Source organism: Cavia porcellus, unplaced genomic scaffold (genome assembly GCF_034190915.1).
Source record: "Cavia porcellus strain 051 isolate PalLab524CR breed Dunkin Hartley unplaced genomic scaffold, mCavPor4.1 scaffold_19, whole genome shotgun sequence".
Taxonomy (NCBI): Eukaryota; Metazoa; Chordata; class Mammalia; order Rodentia; family Caviidae; genus Cavia; species Cavia porcellus.
Genome location: NW_026947502.1, coordinates 10,156,652 through 10,169,324, shown reverse-complemented (window position 1 = coordinate 10,169,324; position 12,673 = coordinate 10,156,652). Strand labels below are relative to the sequence as shown.

The following is a 12,673-nucleotide window of genomic DNA, read 5'->3' as shown; positions in this document are numbered from 1 at the left end:
TAAGTGTCACATCTAAAGATAGCAAGTTTTTTGATATCAAGAGTATAAACTTAGGTAACAAGGGCCAGCTACAAGGAGTCATGGGCTGAATCTTCCCCAAGAGCCTGCCTGGCTCAGATGAGCACAGTATATTCGACAAAAGAGTTTTACATTATTCCTCATGCCAAGAAATGGAGGCCTTGCAAAGCTGAGTATCCATTGGCTTCCAGCTAAAGGTTCAGGCACCCCTAAGTACTGACTAAATATCCAGAGTGCTTAGAACCCAGAGTTAGATAAAGCTAGCTAGAATTACTGCCATCACTGTCCTAAGGATGGTAAAGTCTTGCTAGTTACAACTCAACTCCCAGACATTCCAAAAATTCCTTTTCCTGTGAAACCCTAGGAGATATGGGCCAGGAACATTCATTTTACACACGGAGTACTCAGAATTTTTGGATGCATTCAGTATTTTTCTCCCAAGCAACAAGTCAGTAAATCTCACATTGGAGAGGAAAAGTCTATCAAATGCAAAGATTTCTGTGAACTGAAAGCAGATTTCAAATAGGACTGAGCAGCACATGAAGAACAGGGTTGAAATTGTGGTTAATTTATGACTTTCCCTTGGAAAATAACATGATTTAGTCAGCACTGAGCTTATAAAAACAGCAGCTACTCTTCAAATACTGTTGAACATCCAATCAGTATTGGTATAATACAAGTATGACCTCCTATTCAAGACCCTCTTCTATGATTTTTTCATCTTTAGAAAAGTCACAATGTCCATAATCCATACATTCAAAATTTCTGTGGATTAAGTCCTGCCCCATACACCTTAAAGCTCCTCACTGAAACAGGGGAACAAAACTCCTAACCCACTAGATGTCTGGTACGAGGTCGTGTTCTCTAAAAGCAAAGAATGAACTTTAGGAACAATGGAAGCTAAGAGCAGAACATGTTTATTGAGAGAGACAAAGCTTCTGACAGAGAGAGCTTCTGTTTGAGAAAGAAAGCTTCTGTCGGAGGGGTCCTGAGTGGGTTGCCAAAGACTGTCTCTTTTAGGGACTTTTATAGAGCAAAACACAAAGTGAGGCAAGTCTAAGGTGGGGAAAACATGGGAATTCACAAAGTAGGCATGAGGTAGGACAGAACTAAGATTAATTGCTCAGGTAAAATTGATCAAATCATGGACAAATGGGGAAGTGAGTCATGTAGCAAGCGGCATGCATACAGAGCAGTGACCCTTCCTGCAGGGAGTTGGGATGGTGACTTCTGACTTCCTCAAAGTGATAGAGACCTATCTAGAATATCAATTCCTGAAGTTTATCCTTAGGAAGAAAGTGGGTGCATGTGTTTTATCTTTTGTCTTGAAGTGTGGCCCAGAGCTGAGGTGTCTGTTTCCCCTACAGTTGCATGCATCTCATCTTCTGCACTGGCTCCTTTAATGGCCAATCCCTGTCTGACTGCCTGTAATATTTCTATCTAACTCAGCTGCCTGTAACATTACAACCACCAGGAAACATAAAACCATCTGAGTGCCAAAAATGAATGTCATTTACTTTTTAACATGGGTGTTTCAGTTAATTCCCACAGGAGTAACTTTCCTTTTTAGTTATCGGGCTACTGAAGCCATGGGAATGATCTTTATCTATGACCCCCCCCATCACCATCTCCCAATGTGTTTAGTTGGACCAGGGTGGCATGTATGTCCCAAGGCAACACACTCATAACTTAGGTAAGGTCTTAAATTCTCATGAGATTGGAATCTGCTGGCCAGTCTCAGAAATCTGAAACAAAAAATAAAGGGTGCACCACCAGGCCCTCAGGGGAAAAAAAAGCAATAGAAGTGAAGTAAAGAAAAAGAAGGCTTGGAAGACAGTAATGGGAGGACGTACACTGAAGCAGAGCTGGAGACATTTGAGTTGATAGTAAAGAATCAAAGTTCATGGCCACAAACATCTACTGCTGCCATCCACAAAATATCTTGCATGTAGTTCTGTCTCCAAGAAGCAAGGTCATGCCATGGCTTTTATTATTGCATTCCTGCGAAAATCTGAATTTCTTTTACCTTCACAGGTCTCCTCCTCGGCTAAGTTCCTCAGCCATGTTTATATAGGTTTCTGTCTGTTGCAGCCAAAAGGACTCAACTTGTATGGCTTTAAATTCTGAGTATGTTAGATTCTGGGAAGACATCAATGTGACAGTTATCAGGAGGAGTCGAGCCCACTGAATAGCTGCATGAACGCTTTCAAACTCTAGCCATTTTGCTGTGAGTTCATAACTCTAAGAAACTTTCAGCTTCCTCTCAGGCTGTAGATTGAATTTGTCTGAAGAATTTGGGCATGACTATCTCCAAGAAGGAAGGTACTGTTTTGTATACTGGTTGTACCAGAGAGTCAGTTTATTCCCCTTTCCCCAAAATGTACTGTGCTCTTTAAGAAGAATAATCAAGGGAGAGGGCCTTTAATGATCTTTATTTTCTTCTTAGTATAACGCAGCAAGGGAGATGAGAATTCGTGGACTAAGCAATTTGCCAGAGTAGCTGTTAAAGTGATATGTGGAGGGGACAGCAGAAAAACCTGCTTAATGCTCAGAAACACCTGCTGGGAAATATTTTTTTCTGCATGGGTTGCAAGCAGCATTAAAACAGTTTTCTTGCCTTTCACAAAAGAGGATGGACTGTAGGGAGCAGCAGTGTCTCCACGGGCTACCATTGTGGAACAGAACAAGAGAGAATTGAGAAAGAAGGCAGGGGTTTCTGGTATACTTTGGGCAGAGAGCTCTGACAAACTGACCCTTGTTCTGCAGCTCTCAGGGGAATTGCTGGTTCAGGCCATGAATTCTTGCTTGGTTGCCTCCATTTCAGAGTCTTAGAGGATTTTAGTGCTACGTCAGCCTCAAACCCTCTCTACAGCTCAGTCTAGCAAAGGCACTTTATTGATTGCATGAGTGAAGAAAAGGCATATCCAGCTCCCTGTCCCCAGGGAAGCCAAGAGCTGACTTTCCCTCTGGTCCACCCTCTATAGCCAAGTGCCAATGTACACGTCTTTCAGTAGAATCGTCTCAGGCTGCCTATCTTTCCATCTCCAGTATCCCCCTTGCTCCATCAACCTGCCCCACCAACACCATAAATACCTCAAATGAAATTGATCCTATCTATAGCTTCCTTCTGGTTATGAGATCAAGGCCTGAAGTCTCAGAATTGCCTCCCAGCATCCACACAAACTGATTCCAAGCTATGTGTCAATCTCCAGATCTTGCATTATGCTTACAACATGGGTCTATGCTCAGTAGCTTATGATTCCCTAGATCTCTCTTACGTTTCCCTTCCTCTAAGCTTTTTCTCTTGCTGCTCATTCTCCCGGCAGAGGGAGTGGTATGGGGTACTTTTTCTACTGAATGGACTCTAAATTTCAGACCCTTGGAAATACAGAACAAAGACCTTGTGGGTAGAAGTAGAATGTATGGAAAGGAAAAAACTCAAGTTTACATAATGTTAAGTTTCAGGTATATCCAAGCTTCCAAAAATCTATTCTAGTGACTAGAAATAATTAGCAGATCCAGGAAGAAAAGTCAAACGTACAGATTTAGAAATATTTGTCTCTTTCTTTGTCTCTTGTGTTTCTTGTTTTTCTTATACTTTTTGTTTTGTTTTTCCCTATTTAAGATAATTTTTTAAAAAATGTTTGTCTCAAAGATAACAAATAGCTAAATGATGAATTGCCCTACAAATACTAGGGAAGTGAGCGCTTTTGGAATAATTTATATTTCCCTCAACTGTAAGATTCTTCTTTTTTTTAGTAAAGCTCCTACTACATATATATTTTTTTTCTCTAAGTTCATTAGGCTATTTTGGCCCTCCAAAGAACCTGAAGAACGAATCAGGAACTGATAAAGAAAGTGACAAATGAGCATCCCCAGAGATGAATGATCTCCCAAGTCATGCCAACCTCCATCGTCCAAAATGAACTCCTCCTGTGGAGTTCACTTATTAGGTTATCAGTCCTAGCCACCGATTCAGCTGTAAATTACTTTTTGCTTTGTACCTGTTCCCTAGATGGAACACTGAACTTTTCCTCCTCAAATTGCCATCTTTCTACTGGAAATAAATACTCAGGTTTCTAGAACACTTATTCAACCCAGGCAAGGGTCTTCAAACACAAAATGAGTGTATTAGTCATAACAGGCAAGGTTATGCTAAGGTAAAAATGATCCCACCAAGTTCAATGGTTCACAACAGCAAACATTTCCCATTTGTGTTACATGTTTATCAATGATCAGTGACAGTTTTGTCCTGTGTCATTTTATTTACTGACAGGGCATTCCTCACCGGAGACATTACCATCCATGGCAGAGGAGGAAAGTGTGAGCATTGCTGCTGTGTGTCTTAAAGCTGCTATTCAGAAGTAACACACATCGCTTGTGTTTTCCAGAGACACTTTTCACTCCTACTTACCTGTCATTGACTAAAAGCAAACCACACATGAATGTGATGGGAATACATAATCCTCCCCCAGACAGGGCAGCAAATCCTGTGATCAACAATGCAATCCACTTACAAGGGCAAACATCATACTGTGCCAGAGTCTGCTCTCTTATCTATGCATCATTTAAACACAAGCCACACAATTAAAGCCTGCTAAAGTCAGCATATCACATAAATATAGGAATTCACTAAAATACAAAAGACAATAGAGACAAGTGAGGCCTGAGAAAAACTAGAAAAAAAAATACCATAATCTAAATCAGTGAAAGCAGTTCTTCAAAATATTTGCACCCTATTTTATGACCACCTCCCATTCACTGAAATCAAGAATGGTTCGGAAGGAAGAGTACACATAATTTGATAATGGATTAGAGTATGAACAATTTGATGAAGAATAGTAATTTATTAAATTTCTGTTATATATTAAGCACTGGACTAATCACCTTATAAATACTAAATCTCCATATGATCCAGGGTTGCTTGCCCTTTGATATTTCAACAAAAATGAGCCAAGGCTTCTGCCTCTTGGTATGTAGAGCACCACGACCTCCTCCAGAGTTCCATGAGTCCTGCAGATGCAGTCGTCATGGGCCCTTCTGCCATCAAGCTACCTCCAATGAACTCTCCGTCTCCTCAGCGTCTCACTTGTCATGGTCCCCTCTGCCATCAGCTGTCACAGATAAGGAATTCACTCCCCTTCTTTGTCTTTCCTAACTGCACTTACAGCAAGTTCAGGCTGATGGAGGGGGAGAATTCTATCACAGCAATAGTGACGCCATCCAACCCATGGTTACTCCGTTTCCTGCACCTCTTTCTCTTCTTTCTAAATCTGTGCATTTTTAATACAGAATATTTGCTTTGCTATCTTACTCCACACCAGGAAGACAGCATCTGCCTTCCCTATGCCTAGAGTCAGCTTCCAATCTTTTTCTAAAAATGAGATCCTTCCCTTTCCCAAGGAAACTCTAGAGCCAGTTCCTAGACTTTATCATTCTAATTTTACAAATAAGAACTTGAAATGATTATTACAGGGTAGATTTTTCTTTATGTTAATTATGCACCACATCCCACCCTGGTCAGTCATGAGCCTAGAAAGTATCCTCTAGGAGAGATTCATTCTTCATTTCCATTAAGCACAATAGCAGGTGTGATCATGGGGAACCCATGCTGCAGATGCATTTGAATTTTAGAAAGTTCCTTAAAAGCATTTTTTTCCACTACAGGTCTCTTTGAGGAAGATACTTTCCCCCTCTTTAAAAAGTAACTTGTCTCTCTGAATTAATTTGAAAAGCACTCTTTAACCTGAAGAAACTATGGGGACTTCCATAGGGAAGCCAGCAGTACTGTGGGAAAACACATGCTTTCAAAGTCTGGGAAATGAAATACAGGGCACTGCGTCCACTGGTTGTAGGACACAGGCAGGCTGCACTGGGACTCAGCACTTCTTAATTCAGAGAGTCACATATAGACATTCTGAGCCGCAGGAGCTTTGCACGGTAGCCTTCTGGGCAGCGGCTCTGGCGGGAATCTTGCCCAACCACCATCCTCTCATCCTCGGCTCCAAATTTATTGCCACCTTTCTCCATCGTCAGCGACCGCAAATTGATACCATGAACTTATTCTTACATTCACTTGTTTGTATAATAAATATTTATTGTGCACCCACCATGTGTAAATTTCACTCTAAGCACTTTAGAAACTGAAAATGCAAAGGTTGCCAACCCTGGGAAGTTTACCTTCTGATGAATAGAGACATCATAAAATATAAAGATAGTAGATAAATTTTTGCCATCTCTAGGAGGGTGACAAGTACTACGGAGGAAAAAAATGGGTCAGGAAAGGGTTGCCCTTGTTGTGTCTTACTTTTTAAAAATATTGGGGCATGTAGGTTAACCTGGGGTTTCTCAACCTTAGCGCCTCTTACGTCAGGTGTGGCTCATTCTTGGCTGGGGCCTCGCCTGTGCATTATGGGATGTTTAGTGGTATCTGTGACCACAGCCCACTAGAGACCACTGGTTTACCAGTTTCCCTGAATTGTGGCATTTTCAAACACCTCCTGAAGAGCAAAATCGACTCCATTTGAAGCCCTAGGGTCACAGAGGGCCCAGTACTCAGTGGAAAGAGCTGAACGTCACATCCAGCCTCCTTTAATCACTGAGGGCTGCACCCTGGCCTGACCACCACCTGCTATGTAAGCTCTGCAACCTCGATTCAATTTCTCAGTCTCTCCAAACATCTCCTTCCCCATCTGTACAGTAGAAATGACAGTGCTCACTGCAGAGGTTAGTTTTGAGAATTAAGTAACGTAACATAGGTAAATCACTCGATACGTTCAACGCACAGCGTCAATAAACGCCTTTCCAAGCCAGGTGTGGCAGCACACGCCTCTTATCACAGCGTGCTGGGAAGCTAAAACAGGAAGATCAAAAGTTCAAAGCCATCTGGGAAAATTTAGTGACTTAGTGAGACCCTGACTCTAAAAAGAAAAAAAATTTTTTAAAGGACTGGGAATGTAGCTCATTGCGAAAACCCTGGGTTCAATCTCCAATACCAACTTTTTAAAAATCCATCTGGTAATCTTCAGATCAAGGTAAGCAGGCACAGCTTACCTTGATCTGCTGTCACATTATTAAAGGCTTAGGCCCTTTTGATAGAAGTTACACAGCTAGGACACGGCAGTGAGACAAACCAACCCACTGTGAATCATCTAAGCCTCAACTCTGTTCACCTCCTCCCCAGTGGTACCACCCCCCTAATTTTCACTTGCATGCATCTGTTTAAAAACACCCCTGCCAGGCAGAGCAAAGCACTCTAGTGAAGGAAAACATCTGGATCACAACAGTCGTTCCTTCCTGGAAACTGACCAAACTCAGAGGTGAGCTTGACTGCCACAGTTCACAGCACCTTCCCAGGAACCTCCAGAAGGAGAAACCCCTTCAAAATCTCACATCCAGTGGACTCCAGTGTGGCAGCTCCCAGCACTGTTAGGACAGAAGCCTAGTTCAGAGCCTTCTGTATGTGAACTCTCCCTTCTCCACACTAAAAGTCACTAAGACAGATGTGGTGGTACCATATATTCTAGAACCTCAGCACCTCAGAAACTTGAATGTAAAGGACATTCAAATAGCCAAATGACTTGAGAAGTGGCATAAAGAAGGAAGTCTAGATGAGACCATGGTCCGTGGCTTTGGAAAAGTATATATTTTTCTCTTGTTGCCATTTTAAAAAGACCACAGCCCTCTCCGAGCACTAATTCCTCCCCGGATCACTGCTCCCTACAGCAATAATATAAATCCATCTAACATTTAAGGAAAAGGATATTGAGCTGGGCAGATCATACAGTGTATGTTTGCCTCCTAGAGTGATAAGGTCACCCACTCAAGACCTGCTAGGAAAGGCCAGTGGAAATGCAGAGACACAACACTTGGTGGCCAGGTCTAATACAAAGACTGCAAGTAAACTTCGAAGAAGCAAACAACTAGGGGCACAGGTGGGATCAAAACAGCCCCTTCTAGGAAGCACAAACATCAAGTATCCAGCTATAATTTCCAAATTAAAAAAGGAAAAATAAAACCAGTCCAAGGACATAAAGAAGTATTCCTGCCTGGCATGGAAGCACCTGTCTGTAATTCTAGAACTCTGGGAGGCTGAAGCAGGAGGACAGCAAGTTTGAGTCCAGCCTGGGCAACTTTATGACTTAGCAAGACCCTGTCTCAAAATAAAAAATAAAAATAAGGCTGAAGATATAATGGAAAGGTCCTATTCAATCTCTAGTACAAAGTAAAATTTTTAAAAACGTAATCGTATATCTAGAAAACCCAAAAAGGAAGGGTTTCAGCTAAAACATGCTGACATGTATCTGCTCGGAGCTGATTGGGTGGTTTTGCAGGTCAATTCACAGCCTCTTGAACCTAAACTCCACTCAAAACTTTTCAGACAAAACCTCTGTTTTCATTATTGCAATGTGTCCTGGAAGATATCAAACCACTCACAGAATATATAAAGAAACAGACATCTTTCTTCTTTCTTTCTTTCTTTCTTTCTTTCTTTCTTTCTTTTGTAACACATATCTTTCCATCTTGATAAATCAGTAGCCCAATTTTGGGTGGCATTGGGCAATTTCAAGCAAAATAAAAATACGCCATTTTATTTGAAGATTCCACTTTTAGGAATGTACTCAAGAGGATAAAGTCACACCTGGGCAAAATGTGTATGTATAAGGATTCTCTTTTGCAGTGTTTTTCCAGATAACTAAAGGCCAAGAACATATGAAAATCATATCAAAAGAAATCTAGTTAAAATGTGTCCACAGAACATGAAATGGCCACAGAAAAGGCTTGTGTAGGTGTATAGGTGCTACAACAAAACAGGTAATCATCAAGATGTTTTAGTTAAATGGGGGCAAAAGCAAAGTACAAGACAGTATAATATGCTGTGTTTATGTAAAAGACAACAATAATGGGGTATGTGTTTTTATAAATGGGGCTATCAAAAATACAGTGAGTAACTGAAACATTTACTGTTATAGTAAAGGACATATTATTAATTGCCCTCAAAATACTCCTTCTTACTTCCAAGACAATGATCCCATCATTCCCACCACTTTCTGAAGCAGTTCCAGAAGTCTTCCTTCCTGAGTGTCTTCACAAGTGACCAAAAACCCAGTACTATCCAGTGGAAAGGCAGGCTCAGAATAACCTATCGACGTGTCTTTATCCACTTTATTCATGCCTGCAATATCTGGCTGTCCCCCGAGGTCAAAATGACCATGACAGGTAAATGTTTTGAATCAATTCAGTGACAACGCAACTTATAGACACTCACAAAAATAAAAATAAAAAACTTCCCGAACAGCTTCCGAAAGTGGCAAGAACAATGTGCTGAGTGCATTGGAAGTAAGACGGCGTATTCTGAGGAGTATTAATAACAGTGTCTTTTATTGTACTAAAATTTTTATTTGAATATAATTATTTTCAATCACCTCCTATATACATTTGTTTATTCATATCTACGCACACACTCATGTATAGACATACAGTATCTCTGCAAGAATACATAATATTATACAAAGATAATAAAAGCTGCTTTTCAAGAATGGAAAGAAAAAAATTTTACACTCTTGGAATGTTTCACTCTTTGCAGGTATTAGGACAGATGAGAAAAAATAAGTTTTAAACATAGGTTACTTTACAGATTTCATAAGCAGAATAGCCTATAGAAACCCACCCATACATCTAAGCAACTTCCAACCCAGGTGAAGAGCATATCAAGGATCCATGGGGAGCCCTACAAATGAATATTCTTACCTCGAAATCTTTTGTGTACACAATATGCAGTCTTGCACATTACCTACTGTAATTTGTTTCCATTCCAAGGCTTATTAACCCTGGTATCTCAACATGCTTTTGAACCACTTCAGCACATCACTGGTTTGCAGTGAAAACTAATTTTCAAATCAGCCTAAGAAAATATGATTTCAAAAATTAAATCTACTAACCCAAGAAAAACATTAGCAAGTCAAACACAGATGGCTTCTTGGAGCCGATGGTGTGCCTTGAAAACCAAGAGGTCCAACCCTGAGAACACACTATACTTTCCAGGTGGCAGGGGAATGAAACTTGGATTTTGGGGCAAAGCTTCAGGTCAGAAACCTTCCCTGCTCTCCCAGCCCACACGTTGCCATGCACCCGTTGTACCCTCCGGTGTGTCACTTACCCTGCTGGGTCATAATTGCCTGTTTACCCATCTGTCCCTTGCTCTCCACAGTGAGTTCAGAGGCCTCACCGTGGCTCCCCGAGCCATGCACACAGTATGCGGCCCACAGAAGCTGCTTAATCAACATTGACTAAATTGACTGCAGCCGTTTTCCATCAGCCCACGCGGTGCTCATCAAGCTCATCCTGGGTTATCTGCCACCTGTGTACAGGACTGAATGTTTGCTACCTTTCGCCACTGTGTGTCCGTCTGTGTCTAGTACAGGGGGCCTTCAGTGAGAGAACTCACAGGCCAGAGTTGAGTCATCATAGCTGTGTGACCCAAGCTAAGTTACTTCATCTCCAGGAACTGTTTTGTTACCCAGGAAACACAGATTGTCACCTCCCTTGCCAGACCCAGGTGAGAAGCGAGTGAGATCACATGCCTTCAGGTCACAGCCACGAAATAAACAGTATCCACTACTGCTGCTTCACCTCCCATAACTAAAGGATGAGCCCCTACAGAGTACGCACTGCCTCTTACTCATCTTGCTGTCCTCCATGTGATGAGTGATACTTTCTGAAAACAGAAGGCTCAATATGAGAGAGGAAATGTGAATCTGGGGTGCTGCCAGACACTGCTTGGAATCCAGCTTCAGCAGGTGTGTGTGCCGTGGCAAGTTACCTTACCACTGAGTAAATGTTTCTTGTCTGTAAAGTGAATATGCTACTATTCATCTCATAGAGTCAAAGTAGAGAGTAAATATGTTTAAAGCATCCAAATGGCTGGGGATGTGGCTCAGTGGTAGAGCTCTTGCCTTCCATGCATGAGGCCCTGGGTTTGATCCATAGCACCCCAAAAATAAATAAGTAGCATGCAACACTTAATATAAAGAGTCATTAAGTGATACCACTTGTTCATAATAAAACAGAAAAATCCCTTGCACATTGACTCTTGAGGCATGAACACAGCTCACGTCATTATCACTCTTCGCCCTGGTGGTGGAGAGAGGAGGTGTGCAGAGTAGGGAAAATTACCTATAGATAACATGCAGGCAGCCCAGCCTGAGCATCTATGATCAGCCTCCAGTGTGATGTGACGTCTGAGTAGCCCCATCTCTGTTTGCTAGTCCAGAAGGACAATTCCTGAAGGCTACATGGGAAGGCTACACATAGCCCAGGAACCTGGGTATTACTCGCTTCGTTTCATAGATGCAGGAACTCAGGCTGAGTAACTTGACCAGGAAAACTAAACAGTAGTAGAGTTAGGCTTTCAACCTAAGCCTTTGAGACAAGGAGGCCAGAGAACAGCCCACTACATTATTCACCTTTAAAGAAATGGTAACAGTGACCATGTCATAATAGATGATAGTTCTCAAAGAATAGTTTCAAGATGTTAAAACAACTCCTACACAAATATAGAATGTCCATGACTTGATTCATTAATGAGGAAACTAACAGGTATAACACTGGATGAGTATTTGAGGAAACGATATTTATACATAAGGGAATATATGCCAAAATAACTTTGCTAAGCTTGTTAGGATACAGCCCAAAGGAGTGATAAAACTGTAAACTGTTGATGTAATCTGTAATGGACAGAAATCATTTATATCCCTATCAAGCTAAGGTCTGTGAGTTCCTTGGAGAGACAAGAAGATGGTGGCTTGATAGGTAGCTGTGTAGAGAGCCTCTCTGGGAAAAACAGCTCAGATGCTGGAATTTGACATGGAGAGGGCCGGACGAGGGGAGAGGGATTCTTGTGACCCAGGAGGAAACTGAGGAAATAGAAAAGGGGGAAGAGAAAGGAAAAACGCAGGTGGAGGGCTGGACCCGGATACGCTCATTGAGACTGGTCCCGCACTGTGCTGGGTGCGCCCTGGAGTCGGATGATTTATGGTCGCGCTGAAGCTACAGCCACCAATAACAAGAGTTGGTGAGTTCCAGGCCTTTGGTGGGAGGATACAGCACAGTGTGGAGTGGAGCCAAGGTGGGGGACTGCATTAATTCACAATGAGTGCTGGAAATTTGGTCCCTCGGTGTGTGTGGCCAGCTGGAAGACACATTGGAGGTGGGCAGGACACACCTGAGTTCGGCACTGTGGTGGCATCAGCCAGCCGCCCCTGCCCCAGAGAGGACTGGTGGGATCAGCTTGGGCTGAGTCACGCCCCTGGTCAGGACCCAATACAAAGCCAAGGACAAAACTGTCCCAACCCTGTGATGTCCACCACAGCACAGCCTAAGTTGCTGAAGGCACTCGCTGGTTGACTGGCCCAGCAGAGAGGGGCCAGCCCACCTTGTCCCTGGGTGCACTTCAGATAACAGCAAACTGCAGAAGGCAACAAGCTTCCAGCCAGCACACTTCAGAAAAACCATAAGCAATACGGACAGGGCCTGAGACCATGCACCTGTCTGAAAGAAACCAGAAACATGACAAGAGAAAGAAACAAGAAAAACCCTCCAGCCACTGACCCTGGGAAAAATAAGTCCAGGAGAGGTAAACACAGAAGAGAACCAG

At 42.3% G+C, this 12,673-nt stretch overlaps 1 long non-coding RNA gene across 1 annotated transcript in view; it reads right to left on the bottom strand.

Moving 5' to 3' along the window:
- The window catches only part of LOC134471701 (uncharacterized), a 76,669-nt gene extending 66,378 nt beyond the window's left edge, over positions 1–10,291 (bottom strand). Inside the window, exon 1 of the long non-coding RNA XR_010041287.1 lies at positions 10,178–10,291. This is a non-coding gene — a long non-coding RNA (uncharacterized LOC134471701). The remainder of the gene's footprint in view (positions 1–10,177) is intronic.
- Positions 10,292–12,673: the final 2,382 nt, after the last annotated feature.